Source organism: Triturus cristatus, chromosome 12, assembly GCF_964204655.1.
Source record: "Triturus cristatus chromosome 12, aTriCri1.1, whole genome shotgun sequence".
NCBI lineage: Eukaryota > Metazoa > Chordata > Amphibia > Caudata > Salamandridae > Triturus > Triturus cristatus.
In genome coordinates, this window is record NC_140595.1 from 802380203 (window position 1) to 802395433 (window position 15231).

General features: G+C 48.0%; 1 protein-coding gene across 3 annotated transcripts in view; it reads right to left on the bottom strand.

Annotated features, from left to right (window-relative positions):
* LOC146782899 (UDP-GlcNAc:betaGal beta-1,3-N-acetylglucosaminyltransferase 9-like) overlaps positions 1 to 15231 on the bottom strand; it is a 242393-nt gene that overhangs the window by 216168 nt on the left and 10994 nt on the right. The window contains exon 1 of one of the 3 annotated variants that reach the window (XM_085637423.1): positions 9966 to 10106. The exons of 1 other annotated variant lie outside the window; for it this stretch is intronic. The gene's annotated coding sequence lies outside the window, so the exon portion shown is untranslated. Of the gene's footprint in view, positions 1 to 4361; positions 4451 to 9965; positions 10107 to 15231 lie in introns of those variants that run through there. One more of the 3 variants, XM_085637422.1, reaches the window with a different exon arrangement.

Here is a 15231-nt window from a genome sequence, read left to right on the forward strand (position 1 = left end):
TCTGCGCAAATGGGCTGTAGCGCACAACTGAGCTACAACAGAACTTCTGCACAACTGAGCTCCAGCACACAACTGAGCTCCAGCACACAACTGAGCTCCAGCACACAACTGAGCCGCAGCACACAACTGAGCTCCAGCACACAACTGAGCTCCAGCACACAACTGAGCTGCAGCACAAATCAGCTGCCGCATACCTTCTGCGCAAATGGGCTGTAGCGCACAACTGAGCTACAACAGAACTTCTGCACAACTGAGCTGCAGCACACAACTGAGCTCCAGCACACAACTGAGCCGCAGCACACAACTGAGCCGCAGCACACAACTGAGCTCCAGCACACAACTGAGCTCCAGCACACAACTGAGCTGCAGCACACAACTGAGCTCCAGCACACAACTGAGCTCCAGCACACAACTGAGCTCCAGCACACAACTGAGCTCCAGCACACAACTGAGGAACAGCACACAACTGAGGAACAGCACACAACTGAGCTCCAGCACACAACTGAGCCGCAGCACACAACTGAGCTCCAGCACACAACTGAGCTCCAGCACACAACTGAGCCGCAGCACACAACTGAGCCGCAGCACACAACTGAGCTCCAGCACACAACTGAGCTCCAGCACACAACTGAACTGCAGCACAAATCAGCTGCCGCATACCTTCTGCGCAAATGGGCTGTAGCGCACAACTGAGCTACAACAGAACTTCTGCACAACTGAGCTGCAGCACACAACTGAGCTCCAGCACACAACTGAGCCGCAGCACACAACTGAGCCGCAGCACACAACTGAGCTCCAGCACACAACTGAGCTCCAGCACACAACTGAGCTGCAGCACACAACTGAGCTCCAGCACACAACTGAGCTCCAGCACACAACTGAGGAACAGCACACAACTGAGGAACAGCACACAACTGAGCTCCAGCACACAACTGAGCCGCAGCACACAACTGAGCTCCAGCACACAACTGAGCTGCAGCACACAACTGAGCCGCAGCACACAACTGAGCTCCAGCACACAACTGAGCTCCAGCACACAACTGAGCTCCAGCACACAACTGAGCTCCAGCACACAACTGAGCTCCAGCACACAACTGAGCTCCAGCACACAACTGAGCTCCAGCACACAACTGAGCTCCAGCACACAACTGAGCTCCAGCACACAACTGAGCTCCAGCACACAACTGAGCTGCAGCAGACCTGCAGAACTGAGCTGCAGCACACAACTGAGCCGCAGCACACAACTGAGCCGCAGCACACAACTGAGCTGCAGCACACAACTGAGCTCCAGCACACAACTGAGCTCCAGCACACAACTGAGCTCCAGCACACAACTGAGCTCCAGCACACAACTGAGCTCCAGCACACAACTGAGCTGCAGCACACAACTGAGCTCCAGCACACAACTGAGCTGCAGCACACAACTGAGCCGCAGCACACAACTGAGCTCCAGCACACAACTGAGCTGCAGCACACAACTGAGCCGCAGCACACAACTGAGCTCCAGCACCCCTTCTGCACAACTGAATAGCAGCACACAACTGAGCTGCAGCACACAACTGAGCCGCAGCACACAACTGAGCCGCAGCACACAACTGAGCCGCAGCACACAACTGAGCCGCAGCACACAACTGAGCCGCAGCACACAACTGAGCCGCAGCACACAACTGAGCCGCAGCACACAACTGAGCCGCAGCACACAACTGAGCTCCAGCACACAACTGAGCCGCAGCACACAACTGAGCTCCAGCACCCCTTCTGCACAACTGAATAGCAGCACACAACTGAGCCGCAGCACACAACTGAGCCGCAGCACACAACTGAGCCGCAGCACACAACTGAGCTGCAGCACACAACTGAGCTCCAGCACACAACTGAGCTCCAGCACACAACTGAGCTGCAGCACACAACTGAGCTGCAGCACACAACTGAGCTGCAGCACACAACTGAGCTGCAGCAGACCTGCACAACTGAGCTGCAGCACACAACTGAGCTGCAGCACACAACTGAGCTGCAGCACACAACTGACCCGCAGCACACAACTGAGCCGCAGCACACAACTGAGCCGCAGCACACAACTGAGCCGCAGCACACAACTGAGCCGCAGCACACAACTGAGCCGCAGCACACAACTGAGCCGCAGCACACAACTGAGCTCCAGCACACAACTGAGCTCCAGCACACAACTGAGCTCCAGCACACAACTGAGCCGCAGCAGACCTGCACAACTGAGCTGCAGCACACAACTGAGCTGCAGCACACAACTGAGCTGCAGCACACAACTGAGCCGCAGCACACAACTGAGCCGCAGCACACAACTGAGCTGCAGCACACAACTGAGCTGCAGCAGACCTGCACAACTGAGCTGCAGCACACAACTGAGCTGCAGCACACAACTGAGCTGCAGCACACAACTGAGCCGCAGCACACAACTGAGCTGCAGCACACAACTGAGCTCCAGCACACAACTGAGCTCCAGCACACAACTGAGCTGCAGCAGACCTGCACAGCTGAGCTGCAACATAACTGAGCCGCAGCACACAACTGAGCCGCAGCACACAACTGAGCCGCAGCACACAACTGAGCCGCAGCACACAACTGAGCTCCAGCACACAACTGAGCTCCAGCACACAACTGAGCTCCAGCACCCCTTCTGCACAACTGAGCCGCAGCAGACCTGCACAACTGAGCTGCAGCACACAACTGAGCTGCAGCACACAACTGAGCCGCAGCACACAACTGAGCCGCAGCACACAACTGAGCTGCAGCACACAACTGAGCTGCAGCAGACCTGCACAACTGAGCTGCAGCACACAACTGAGCTGCAGCACACAACTGAGCTGCAGCACACAACTGAGCCGCAGCACACAACTGAGCTGCAGCACACAACTGAGCTCCAGCACACAACTGAGCTCCAGCACACAACTGAGCTGCAGCAGACCTGCACAGCTGAGCTGCAACATAACTGAGCCGCAGCACACAACTGAGCCGCAGCACACAACTGAGCTGCAGCACACAACTGAGCCGCAGCACACAACTGAGCCGCAGCACACAACTGAGCCGCAGCACACAACTGAGCCGCAGCACACAACTGAGCCGCAGCACACAACTGAGCCGCAGCACACAACTGAGCCGCAGCACACAACTGAGGAACAGCACACAACTGAGGAACAGCACACAACTGAGGAACAGCACACCTTCTGCACAACAGCTGCAGCACACAACTCAGCGGCAGCATACCTTCTGCACAAATGAGCGGCAGCATAACTGAGCCGCAGCACACAACTGAGCCGCAGCACACAACTGAGCCGCAGCACACAACTGAGCCGCAGCACACAACTGAGCTGCAGCAGACCTGCAGAACTGAGCTGCAGCAGACCTGCACAATTGAGCTGCAGCAGACCTGCACAGCTGAGCTGCAACATAACTGAGCCGCAGCACACAACTGAGCCGCAGCACACAACTGAGCCGCAGCACACAACTGAGCCGCAGCACACAACTGAGCCGCAGCACACAACTGAGCCGCAGCACACAACTGAGCCGCAGCACACAACTGAGCCGCAGCACACAACTGAGGAACAGCACACAACTGAGGAACAGCACACCTTCTGCACAACAGCTGCAGCACACAACTCAGCGGCAGCATACCTTCTGCACAAATGAGCTGCAGCACACAAATGAGCTACAACACGACTTCATAACTCAGCTGCAGCACACAACTCAGCTGCAGCACAACTGAACTGCAGCAAAACGTCTTCACAACTGAACTGCAGCACACAACTCAGCTGCAGCACTTATGCACAACTGAACTGCAGCACACAAATGAGCTACAACACGACTTCACAACTCAGCTGCAGCACACAACTCAGCTGCAGCACACAACTCAGCTGCAGCACAACTTCACAACTGAACTGCAGCACACAACTCAGCTGCAGCATACCTTCTGCACAACTGAGCGGCAGCAAAACGTCTTCACAACTGAACTGCAGCACACAACTCAGCTGCAGCACTTATGCACAACTGAACTGCAGCACACAAATGAGCTACAACACGACTTCACAACTCAGCTGCAGCACACAACTCAGCTGCAGCACACAACTCAGCTGCAGCACAACTTCACAACTGAACTGCAGCACACAACTCAGCTGCAGCATACCTTCTGCACAACTGAGCGGCAGCACAACTGCAATTGCCCAAAATAATTCATACAACTTTAATCGAACTTCTTGGAAAACGCGTGCCAAATGGCGCATTTGAAGCTCATTGGGCCAAAACCTTTAACAAAAGTTGGATGGGCTTTGAAGACAGTTCTGAAAAAAACACGGTGCAGGCAGACATTGCCCCAACCCCACCATACTCACAGCAGGAAGCGCTGCCGCGGCTCGCACATTGGCGGCTTCAGGGGCCAGGCAGCGGTCCTTATGGGCAGAACGCGCCGGCCCCGGGAGGGCGCGAGGCCTGGAGGAGGACCCGGGCTCCATCGCTAGTCACAGGAGCCTCATCCGGTCGGGACCTCCGGTCCTCTCCAGGGCTCGGCTCGACTGCAGAGCCGGAGCCAGGCTCCTTTCACTCAGACTCGCTCTGGGTCTGCGGTTTCCTCACATCACTTCCTCTTTCGCCGGAAGGCCACCTCTCGGTGACATGCGGATGGACGTCACCACCCCGGTTGGGCCCAGTGCCGGAGCCCATAACGCTGCCACCATAGGCTGAGCTGCCTAACCCTGCAGGGGCAGGCGGGCACATGACGTGCCCCTAACTGTCGCCTGGAAGGAAGCGGTCACCCCCGCTGTATTATGTGTGGCCTTCGGCTGCGCTGCACAAATTACCCTAGTGCCAGCTGAACTAACAGAAACCCGTAGGCCTCCCATGTAACTCCCATAACACTTCTGACACTGCACACAGCCTTTCACCCCGTCCAGGAGTCCGAGGGATCCTCGCCCCGGAAGCCACACCATCGTGGCCGAGTCTGCCCGCCCATGGACCAGGCCCTCCTCCGTGCCCAGATCCTGCCTTCATGGCCCTTTATCCCCTCTGTGCCCCCAGCTTTCATCAGGGCCACAGTTTTGCTTCCTCCGCTTGCCCTTCAGCGACCGCGTACTTCCACATTAGTGTAACCACCAAATCCAACAAGCCCTATTTTTACCCCTATTGAAGCGCTGGAGACACGTTCCTCCTCCAAGGTAACTGGCCCGGAGCGTGCTGCACCTCCATCTCCCAGGGTCGGACTGGTAAGGCGGGCACTCGGGCAACGGGCCAGTATCCAAGTTGCAGCTGTTGGCTGCTTTTTTGCGCAGCTTGATGGCTGAATTAGGCTGTTTCTGTGCTGATCAGATGCCGCCAGCGGCCCAGTCTGGAGCCCGGTGCCTGAGCGGCCTTTCCGGAGGCAGATGGGCCTCGATTACCTCTCTTTTACAAACGAGGGGGGGGGGGGTGGAGTCATTCCCATAAGCTTCGCACGCGGCCACTCCCACTCTGAATTGAAACGCTGCAAGCTGAACATGTTTGGAAGTTTTTGTCCACAGCTTTATTATCACCAAGGCAAGGGCTTTAAATGGGCCGGGTCTCACCGGTGCTGAGCACCGGCAGTTTTTTAAAGGCAGCCTCAAACGGGACTCCATCGGGCGCTGTTTTGTGCCCTGGCACGAGCCGTCCGTTTTTTGCCAGACTTCAGTGACAGGAGGCACATCGATGTGCTGCTGCTCACTTCTCACTGGTGGAGAAGTTACGGCATGACGTCATGCCAGGTGAGCGTTGTAGGGAAAGGGGAATCCTTTAAAGAGAGTCATTTTCTCTCTGGATTTGCCTTCTCTTTTTGAAACTCAGGAGCAGCAACATTGTTGTGGTGTCACCAGAGCTTTAAGTGGAAGCTTTTTTTTTCAATGTTATATACAAGCCATAGTTGCTGCTTATTTATCTTATGCAACTAACAACCATTGACAAAGCCAATGATGGTGACTTGTTGTAGGTATGATGTTAATTGTTGTATCGTATATCTGGACGCAATGACAGAAACAGCAAAATACAAGTCGGGCGGCACACTATGCTCAGCAAAGATTTTTAGCTGAGATGTTTTAAGACACGCCCTTAATTCCACTAGCCACGCCCCTTTGAGACCCACCCCCCCAGTTTTTTCATCCAACTTAAAGCCCTGACCAAGATTGAACAATAGGACCCCGCTACAACTTTATTAAGGGTCATAAATCATCCCGAATGCCTTGCTGTCATACCACGATGATTGTCAATGTATAATTATAATTGGCATTAAAAATCAAAGTCACCACCTTAGGCTACATTGTCATCATGAATCCTGCCATACATCAAACCAGGCAGGAGGAAAGCGGACTTGTCATTCGGTCATAAATCATCCCATAATCAATCACACAGGAATACCTTGTCATGTCATAAAGTCATAAATTACGCCATAAATCATTCTGACGTGTATTGCTGTGGACTGGAGTCTTTGAGCTGGAGTTATACCATCTGTGCGAGGGGTAATTCCACAATCTTTTAGGCCCAACTCGCTACCTTCGCCTACTCTGTGTGGTCCGCCGACCGGTGGGCCTGGGTTGCGACTGCCTTTTTCTGAGCCCCCCCACCTCTGACCGGCTTACCCTGCCGAGAGGCATCGCAAGGTAAGTACCTGGTCTGCCATCCCGCCGTAGATGGGTATGGCCTTTCAAACCTCCTTAAGCTCCATTCATTTAACTCCTTTTACCACCACACTGCTCGTGGGCTTACGCCCTTGGGCAGCTCCACTCTTCCAGTTGTTCTTTTGCTGCCTCCCTGCCAGCACCATGGCTGCCCATAGATTGCCCCAGAAATAACTGTTCCAGCCTCTGAATGGTGCAGCCCTTCCTCACTTCTGTCTTTCGAGTGCACCTCTTGCCTGCTTGTCGATTTTGGCATCCTCAGCGTTACCAGGTGCCTTGTGCCCAACATCTAGCTTTGTTCTGGCCAAAAGCCCCAAGGAAGAATTGCTCTGCATCCCCAGCTGTGCTGCGTGCTTCCCTGAAAGACTCCAGCCAGTGACTCTCTGACTGTCTTTTGCATGTGGGTGCCTCTGTGCTTTCTTAGGTGCAAGGGTGCGCTCGCCCTGCTCGCACTCCAGACAGGGGAGGGATCACTCGACATATGCGCAACATAGGGACACCCCATGGGCATGCCTTGTCAAAGTACATCTCCCTCAAATGGGAAACCCAGAAGGCGATAGCTCTTGTGTGCACTGGCAGGAGCGTTAACTCGGATTCATTGCCTGCCTTTGCCATCAAGGCCCCCACCCTGCTGCTTGCACCAAATCTTTAGCATCCTCCACGAATGCATAGCCAACGGCGCAGACCTCAGGGTTGATCCCATCATTCGCGGTCGCCCCCTCTGGAAAAGACAAGGTGTGTATTAGTCTGTATTGGCCGTGCTCCTTCTTGGGTACCACCCCTAGGTGAAAATCACCAGGTCTTTGGGGCCCTGCACCCAGGGAACTTTCTACCCATCCAGCTGTTTCTCTTCCAGGATCTTTTTGTGCACTATCTCATGGTGGTGGAGAGCCGAGTGAAAGTTCCTGACTTCCCCCGCCCTGATGGGTCCTGTCTCTGGAACTTTTGGAGCCTTTCTCAAAGCCGTCACCTAGTAAGCGGGTATCGGTTTTATTGTCATATTGGTTAGCTAGCTGTCTTAGCCTGAGTGTCTTGATGGGAGAGTGGGCTAGCTGAAAGCTCCCCCGCCCCAATCCCTCTTGATCCTAGCATCCTCCGGGCTACTTCCTTCTCTTGTTTCTATCTCTGTCACCTTTACCATTTTTGCAGTCTGCTGATGGGTGGCATTCAAAGAATTTTTTTGCAGAGGATTAAAAAAATGTAAAATTATATATTTCAGCTGTACTGTTTCTAGTGTGTCAGTGTGCGGTCTCGAAATACAGGACAGCTGTGGAGTATAAACGTATTAGTGAAAACCATTTCAGAGAGCCACAACACCACAGATGCAAAAGAATCACTAAATAAAATTGATGAAGGCATTGCTGCCTTCTAGCACAAAGCATAACATTTCCAGTACTCCAAGTAGAGGAAAGATGTGGAAACCTGATTTTTAGAAAAGCAGACCCACAAGAACAAATCTTGAGTACTTACTGAGATAGTTCTAAGAAAATAGATATTGGTCAATGACAAACTCTCATAACAGTAAGGGAAGTTCTCTCAGCACGTCAGGCAAACAAGAGGGTCTTAATACTGGGAACCAGCAATAAACAATGTAGGGGGAGGAAGAAAAGGGGAAGTTGAAGAGGGCGTGGGGGAGAACATCAAGAATTTTAGAGGGAAAATACATTCTCAAGATAAACAGTGGTAGAGGATTTCCAACATAAGATTCTTGTATCCAAACATTCCATGGATAGGATGGTGGTACCAGGTAAGGGACGGTCTTTTATCCTAAATGCAAGTGTGATAGTGTGTACATGAGAATGGATACTCAGCAATTTTTAATGAAAATCTGACTGTGCATGTTTTTTCTAGAAAACCCCCAAGATGGTATTTTTGACACCACTGGCCTATGAAATGTCTCTGTTCCATACCAGCATCTGCCACAATGCCTGTAGAGGTTTTAGCATAAAAAAAATAAAACACCTCCATCAGACTGGACAGCATTGAAGGCCTCAATGAAATCATACGACCAAAACTTCCCCAATCTGCCTCGAGGGCGAGCCACTGCCCCTGCAGTTCCTGCCTGCAACCCCTATCAAAATATAATGGGTTTTATATTAAATATTTAATATGTACAACTTAATTGTATGTTAAAGACCATGCAAATGATGGGAATTTTAGAAAGATGTGATTTAAGTTGACTAGTTTCTGGTCGCATTTGTCGTAGAATTCTCGTACACAAATACTGCACAAAGCCAAAGACTACAAGGTGTGGAACTGGTTTTCAAAACTCAATTAGCCCCCTTGAAAGTTCCTACAGCATTTATCCTGAATGCAGTAGATTTTGCACTGTAAATAATTTTCTTCTGTTTCATTACTAATATTTGTTGCAGATAAAAAAGCTACAGCAAGAGGCTGTATCTTCATACCAAACCTTGCTGTCCTTTTTAGGTCTCGCCGAGTCAGCACGCATGCGATGCTCGGAGAGACTTTAGTAAGGGCTTTAAATGCTACTGCCGGCTACAGCTTGCAGTGCATGTGCGCGGGTGCGTGCTTCAGCAGAGGCGCCATATGGCGTGATTACTGCTGTGCGCGCACCACTCGCGCACATGCACTGCAAGCTATGGCCGGCGGTAGCATTTTTAGCTTGCTAATCGCGGCACCGGTGCTATACTTTTAACATTACAAGTAAAGCGCGGGTGCCGCGATTATAGCCAAAGTAAAGAAATAGATGTTGGTTTCTATTTCTTTACTTTTGCTATAATCGCGGCACCCGCGCTTTACTTTTAATGGTAAGTATAGATTCCAATCATATCTCCACATAAATATACCTACACAATATAAATATCCTCATGGTATGTAGATGTGGAGATAGGAATAGTAACTCTTCCCTACATGCACCTACCTTTAAATGTTTCGTACCTCGATATTCTTTCCTCAATATTCTTGTACCACGATATTCTGGTACATCCCTTCCAAAACATATTTTGAAAATAAGTACTTGAAAAAGCAAAGCCCTTTGGTCTTCCTAAATATCTTTGGGCAAAAGTCAACCTTATTGAAGAATTTTGCAAAGATTCATCAACCGGCGCCAAAGATATCAGCAAATGAAAAAACGCTTTTTGAATAGAAATGAGGTCCTAACTATATCTATGCGACCGCCAGTAGGTAATACACATATATATATATATATATATATATATATATATATACATATACATATACACATGAAGGTAAAATTTACAATACTCGTTTGATTACGGTCGTGGATTCGCGACGCAATGTCCCAATCACACGCCGCGCACTCTCCCCACTGGGATGTCTGTAGTCTCCTACCTTTGCCAAATGCCAGGAACACTTCTCCGGTCAGCCGACCATGAACATCCCAGCTTTCGTGGTAGAAGTAGGTAAATGATACAGTTCTCAGGGGCTACGGCGGCTTCCTCCTCTCGAGAGTATCCAAAAAGGTTCCGGAAACCGGAATCAACTGCTTCCTGCCGCTGTGCCCAAAGCAAGGGGTGAGGGGTTCCGTTCGTACCGCTGAAGCTCCTCAGTAATTTAGATGAAGGTAAAATCGTCTAAGTTGCTGCCTTTGTTAAAAAGACGAAGAACGGACACAAGGATCAGTGCCAATCAAGTTTAGTTTATTGGAATTTCATCAAGCCTGTCCGACATGACGCATTTCAGCCCCCACTCGGGCCTTGATCACATAACGCGTTGCAAAGGGAAATAGCCGCTTTTAAAGGGAAATACATCCGGATATGACCTTAGTGCGATGTTGTCATGGACAGCGAAAAGTTACTTATTGAAATCATCCACACAAATTTTCTCTCCTCATTAAAATACTATTAAATGAGGTACTTAGCACATTATAGAACAAAATAGAACATGACTCTTTCATACATCTACAGACATATAAATATATATATGAATAAATATTTGTATTAAAATAAATATTTAAGATATATAAAAAAAACACATAAATACAGCAATATCCATAAAATACCACAGCTGTAAAAATTGAGCCAAATATGTCTATATATGAAGAATACATTAATAATTAATTGTGCAATGTGATGATTTCATAACAGTTTTACCCACATGCAATGCCAGGTGTTAAAATGCATGCTGTCCTTCTGTTCAATAGATCATGCCCAAGTGGGCTAATATATGCCATAATGGTCATAAGATCACATTACAATATAGTCCCAAAGTTTCCTGCTAAAACTCATTGGGTGTAAATAAAACAAAATTTGATTGTATATATTAAAAAACAGCCAATGACAATCAAGGCAAGGAATATCTACCCTGTCTCGTTGCAATTCCCACACCAAGAGTATGACTAAAAAATTCATCAAAAAAACTATCCATAAGTTGTTACAATCTAGATTGGAGTTCTTATTGTTATTTTCCATTTTTGTTTACTTTTCTTTATGTCTTTATTGATGTTCCTTTCTTCCTTTGATATTAAATTCTGAGTTCCATCAAATACGTAGTTATGCCCACTCAAATTTGTAATGTATCTCTTCTCATTATGGAACCCAAAAGAAAGCTACAGAAAAAATCCATGCTTGCTTCTTCTATTAACTATAGGAAAGGATGGAAGGAACTCCTATAATTCATGATGTTATAGAACAAAAAGTCTCCAAATTCCTTACAGGATTACAACATGAGCCCACATTGTATAGCCTCCAAAGAATGGCTTAAGGTTTAAAGAGCTATAAACAGGTATAAAAATCCTCACTCGAATTCAGGCCTATTGGATTCTTCGTGTCAAGTTCTAAAATATATCTTGTTTCTAGTGATCGAAGTTTAGCCTCCCGATTACCGCCCCGTTTCATAGGTAATACTGTGTCTATGACATAATATTGGAGGAAACTGGGGTTGCCATTATGCTTTTGTTCAAAATGTCTGACCACGGGGTAGGCCTGATCCTTGTTAGAGATGGCCCTAATGTGCTGCAATATTCTTTTGTGAGCCGGCAGCTTAGTGCTGCCCACATATTTAAGCCCGCAGGGACATTCAAGCACATAAATTGCAAATTCGGTTTTGCACGTTAGTCTTTTATTGATCTCAATAGGTGTCGATTTGAATGGACTTGAAAAGTGAGTTTTGCTGCAACCAAATTTGCATGCTTTGCAGCTGGAGCATTTCCTGAAGCCTTTCATTTGGGACATCCAAGTAGCTGCGGGGACAGACTCAGGACTATTATTTTTTACTAGCCCATCACTCATTGAAAATGCTTTTCTGAATGTTATAGCCGGTTTACTGTTAATGGTACCCCCAATGACTGGGTCGCCCTGGATCAAATTCCAATTGCGGTTAAAAATCTTTCTTAGTTCTTGATGTTGCCTGCTAAAAGTAAGAATTACTCTCGATTAAAAACTAGGAGTCATTTCCAATAACCTCACTGATCTAACCTTTGGTGACAGTGCTTCTGTCCTAGAAATGAGTCTTGTTTTCTGAATAGCATAGTCAACTGACTTGAGAGAGTAACCCCTGGCAAGGAATCTTAGTTTGCTTGCCTCTTGGGCAATGTCACATTCTGAATCAGAACTGCAAATACGCCTGATGCGGAGCATCTCCCCATAGGGGATGCTCCGAATGAGGTGTTGAGGGTGATGACTTGAGGCATGCAAGATAGTGTTGCCTGCAGTCAACTTCCTGTAAAGTCTGGTGGCTAATGCATTGTTGTCTACAAAAATCTCAACATCTAAGAAACATATTGCTTGTTTGCTGATTGAGGACGTAAATTCGAGATTGAAACAATTAACATTGAGTAAGTTTACAAAATCCTTTGCACTCTGCTCTGTGCCCCTCCAAACAAATCATCAATGTATCTCAAATAAATCACTGCATGTTCCTTAATGATAGCCAAGTGGTCACCCTTCAGGACCTGCTCCTCCCACAGCCCCATGTGTAAACATGCATAGCTGGGGAAGAAGCAGGCCCCCATCGCAACACCTCTAATCTGATGATAAATCTGATTATCAAACAGGAAAAAATTCTGTTCCAAACCTGCAGATACCATCAACATAAGCATTTAGTTGTGTGCTGCGCAGTTCATAGGTCTCAAGTTTAAATAATGTTCTGTTGCTTTGAGACCATCACAGTGCCTTATCGAAGTATACAAGGATGTCACATCCAAAGTCATCAAGAACATATCTTCACCCCACGTTAAATGATCAATTTTGCGGAGAAAGTCCGAAGTGTCTTGTACATATGAGGCTAAATTACAAACCCATTCCTGTAAGAAAAAGTCTATGTACTTGGAGGTATTTTCCATTATGCTGTTGATGGCTGAAATTATGGGTCTGCCTGGTGGAATTGTGGTGCTCTTATGCACTTTGGGAATAAGATAAAATGTAGGGATAACTGGGTGTTCCTTCTTTAAGAACCGATATTCAGCCTCTGTCAATAATCCTCCACTCTTCCAAGCCAGGAGTTTTAAGTAATGTTCTTGCCATGCCGCTTTAACCACATTAATATTGCTCTTCCGATAACAAGCTATATCATCAAGTTGTAATTTCGCTTCATCCATATATAACTGGCGTGGCCACAGGACTACATTTCCGCCCTTGTCTGCCTGTCTCACAATTACATTGGTATCAGATCCCAGTTTTTTTATAAGATTCTGATAATTAAGTTTCTTTTTATTTCTGCTGCGAAAAGTCCTATTAGATGATGTATATAGCTTTTTCAGATCTTGGGTCACCAGCTCGTGGTAAACATCCAAATTATCGTGCAAAAAAATGGGCTAAAAAGGTAGATTTAGATGGAGTTTCACAAGTTCCTCTATTGCCAATTAATCCTGGTTCCCTTGTTGTTATTCCTTCCTCTTGCTCTGCAACTAGAGACCAGGCATCTTGAAACAAAGCTGCATCCCCCGTTGTGAGTAAAGGAGGACTAATCGGGTTAGAGGTAGAAGGGACTAAGGCCTTTTTGGGTTGGAGTATATGGAATTTATGTAACTTAAGCTTTCTCACAAAACGATAGGTATCCATTCTAGTATCCACATAGTTGAAGTCACATGGTGGACAGAATGATAATCCCAAACCCAAAATTTTCTCTACAGCAGGAGATAACTGTACATTAGTTAGATTGATTACTGCATTTGGATTGTTACGGATATTAAATTTTTGTTTTGAAAGCGATTCCATCTCCCCCTTGACGCTTTTCTGCCCACATTTTTGTTTTTGTTTTCTTTTGGCACATTTTCTTCTCTGATTTCGTTTGTGATTGTGTCTTTGTTCTTTACTGCCAAAGGTCCACGAGGTCTTAGAGTCTCTCGTCTGTCTTGACATAGGCAGTCGACCTCCTGAGCGAGGGATAGTTTGATAAACCCCAATTGTTGTGCTCTAGTGGCATCCCCTTCAGGATCACTTTCCGCAGCCGAACTGAGCTCAGAGGCCGAAGTAGATAATGCTGTTGCTTCACCTATATTTCTCTGTGTGGGCCTCTTTCCCCGCGCTTTGACAGCATCATATTTGCGTGCATATGTAAATATTTGGCCGTTCTGGTAGTCAGCGCGGTCCCTTTCAAACTTGAAAGCCTTTCTTCGTTTGATTACGTCTTCATCTTTGCTCAGGCGGGCCAGCATATCATCCCTGAATTTCATCGTTTGCTCGTTCTTCTCCATTTTATCAATCTCCACTTCCAGAGCGTCAATTTGTATTTGTAGCTTTGCTCGGTCACTTTCCGCATACTTAATTAAAATCATCATCAGTTTACTGGAAGATGCCAGGTTTGTTTCTGCCCATTCTGCAAGCATTGCCGGGTCTGGATTCTCATAGCTCGGCGCCAGGCTGATTCTCAGACCTCTAGGAACTCTTCCTACGTCCAAGTAGCGGGATAAAGACCTGTGTTCCCACCACTTGGACTGCTCTGCTCGCATGAGTTTCTCTAATTTTTTGTAATGCTCTCTAACATTGGCACATCCTGGTTGGCTGATAAGGCTTTCACTCCGTATTGGCTCCCCAGCCGGGGAGTCAAGGAACATAGAGCTTGCTGCCTCCTCTCGATGTCGCAACGTGTCGGCGGACAGGATGGCTATATTTGAATAATTTACAATACTCGTTTGATTACGGTCGTGGATTCGCGACGCAATGTCCCAATCACACGCCGTGCACTCTCCCCACTGGGATGTCTGTAGTCTCCTACCTTTGCCAAATGCCAGGAACACTTCTCCGGTCGGCCGAACATGAACGTCCCAGCTTTCGTGGCAGAAGTAGGTAAATGATACAGTTCTCAGGGGCTACGGCGGCTTCCTCCTCTCGAGAGTATCCAAAAAGGTTCCGGAAACCGGAATCAACTGCTTCCTGCCGCTGTGCCCAAAGCAAGGGGCGAGGGGTTCCGTTCGTACCGCTGAAGCTCCTCGGTAATTTAGATGAAGGTAAAATCGTCTAAGTTGCTGCCTTTGTTAAAAAGACGAAGAACGGACCCAAGGATCAGTGCCAATCAAGTTTAGTTTATTGGAATTTCATCAAGCCTGTCCGACATAACGCGTTTCAGCCCCCACTCGGGCCTTGATCACATGACGCGTTGCAATAGGGAAATAGCAGCTTTTAAATGTACACATACACACACATATTCAATATTCAGC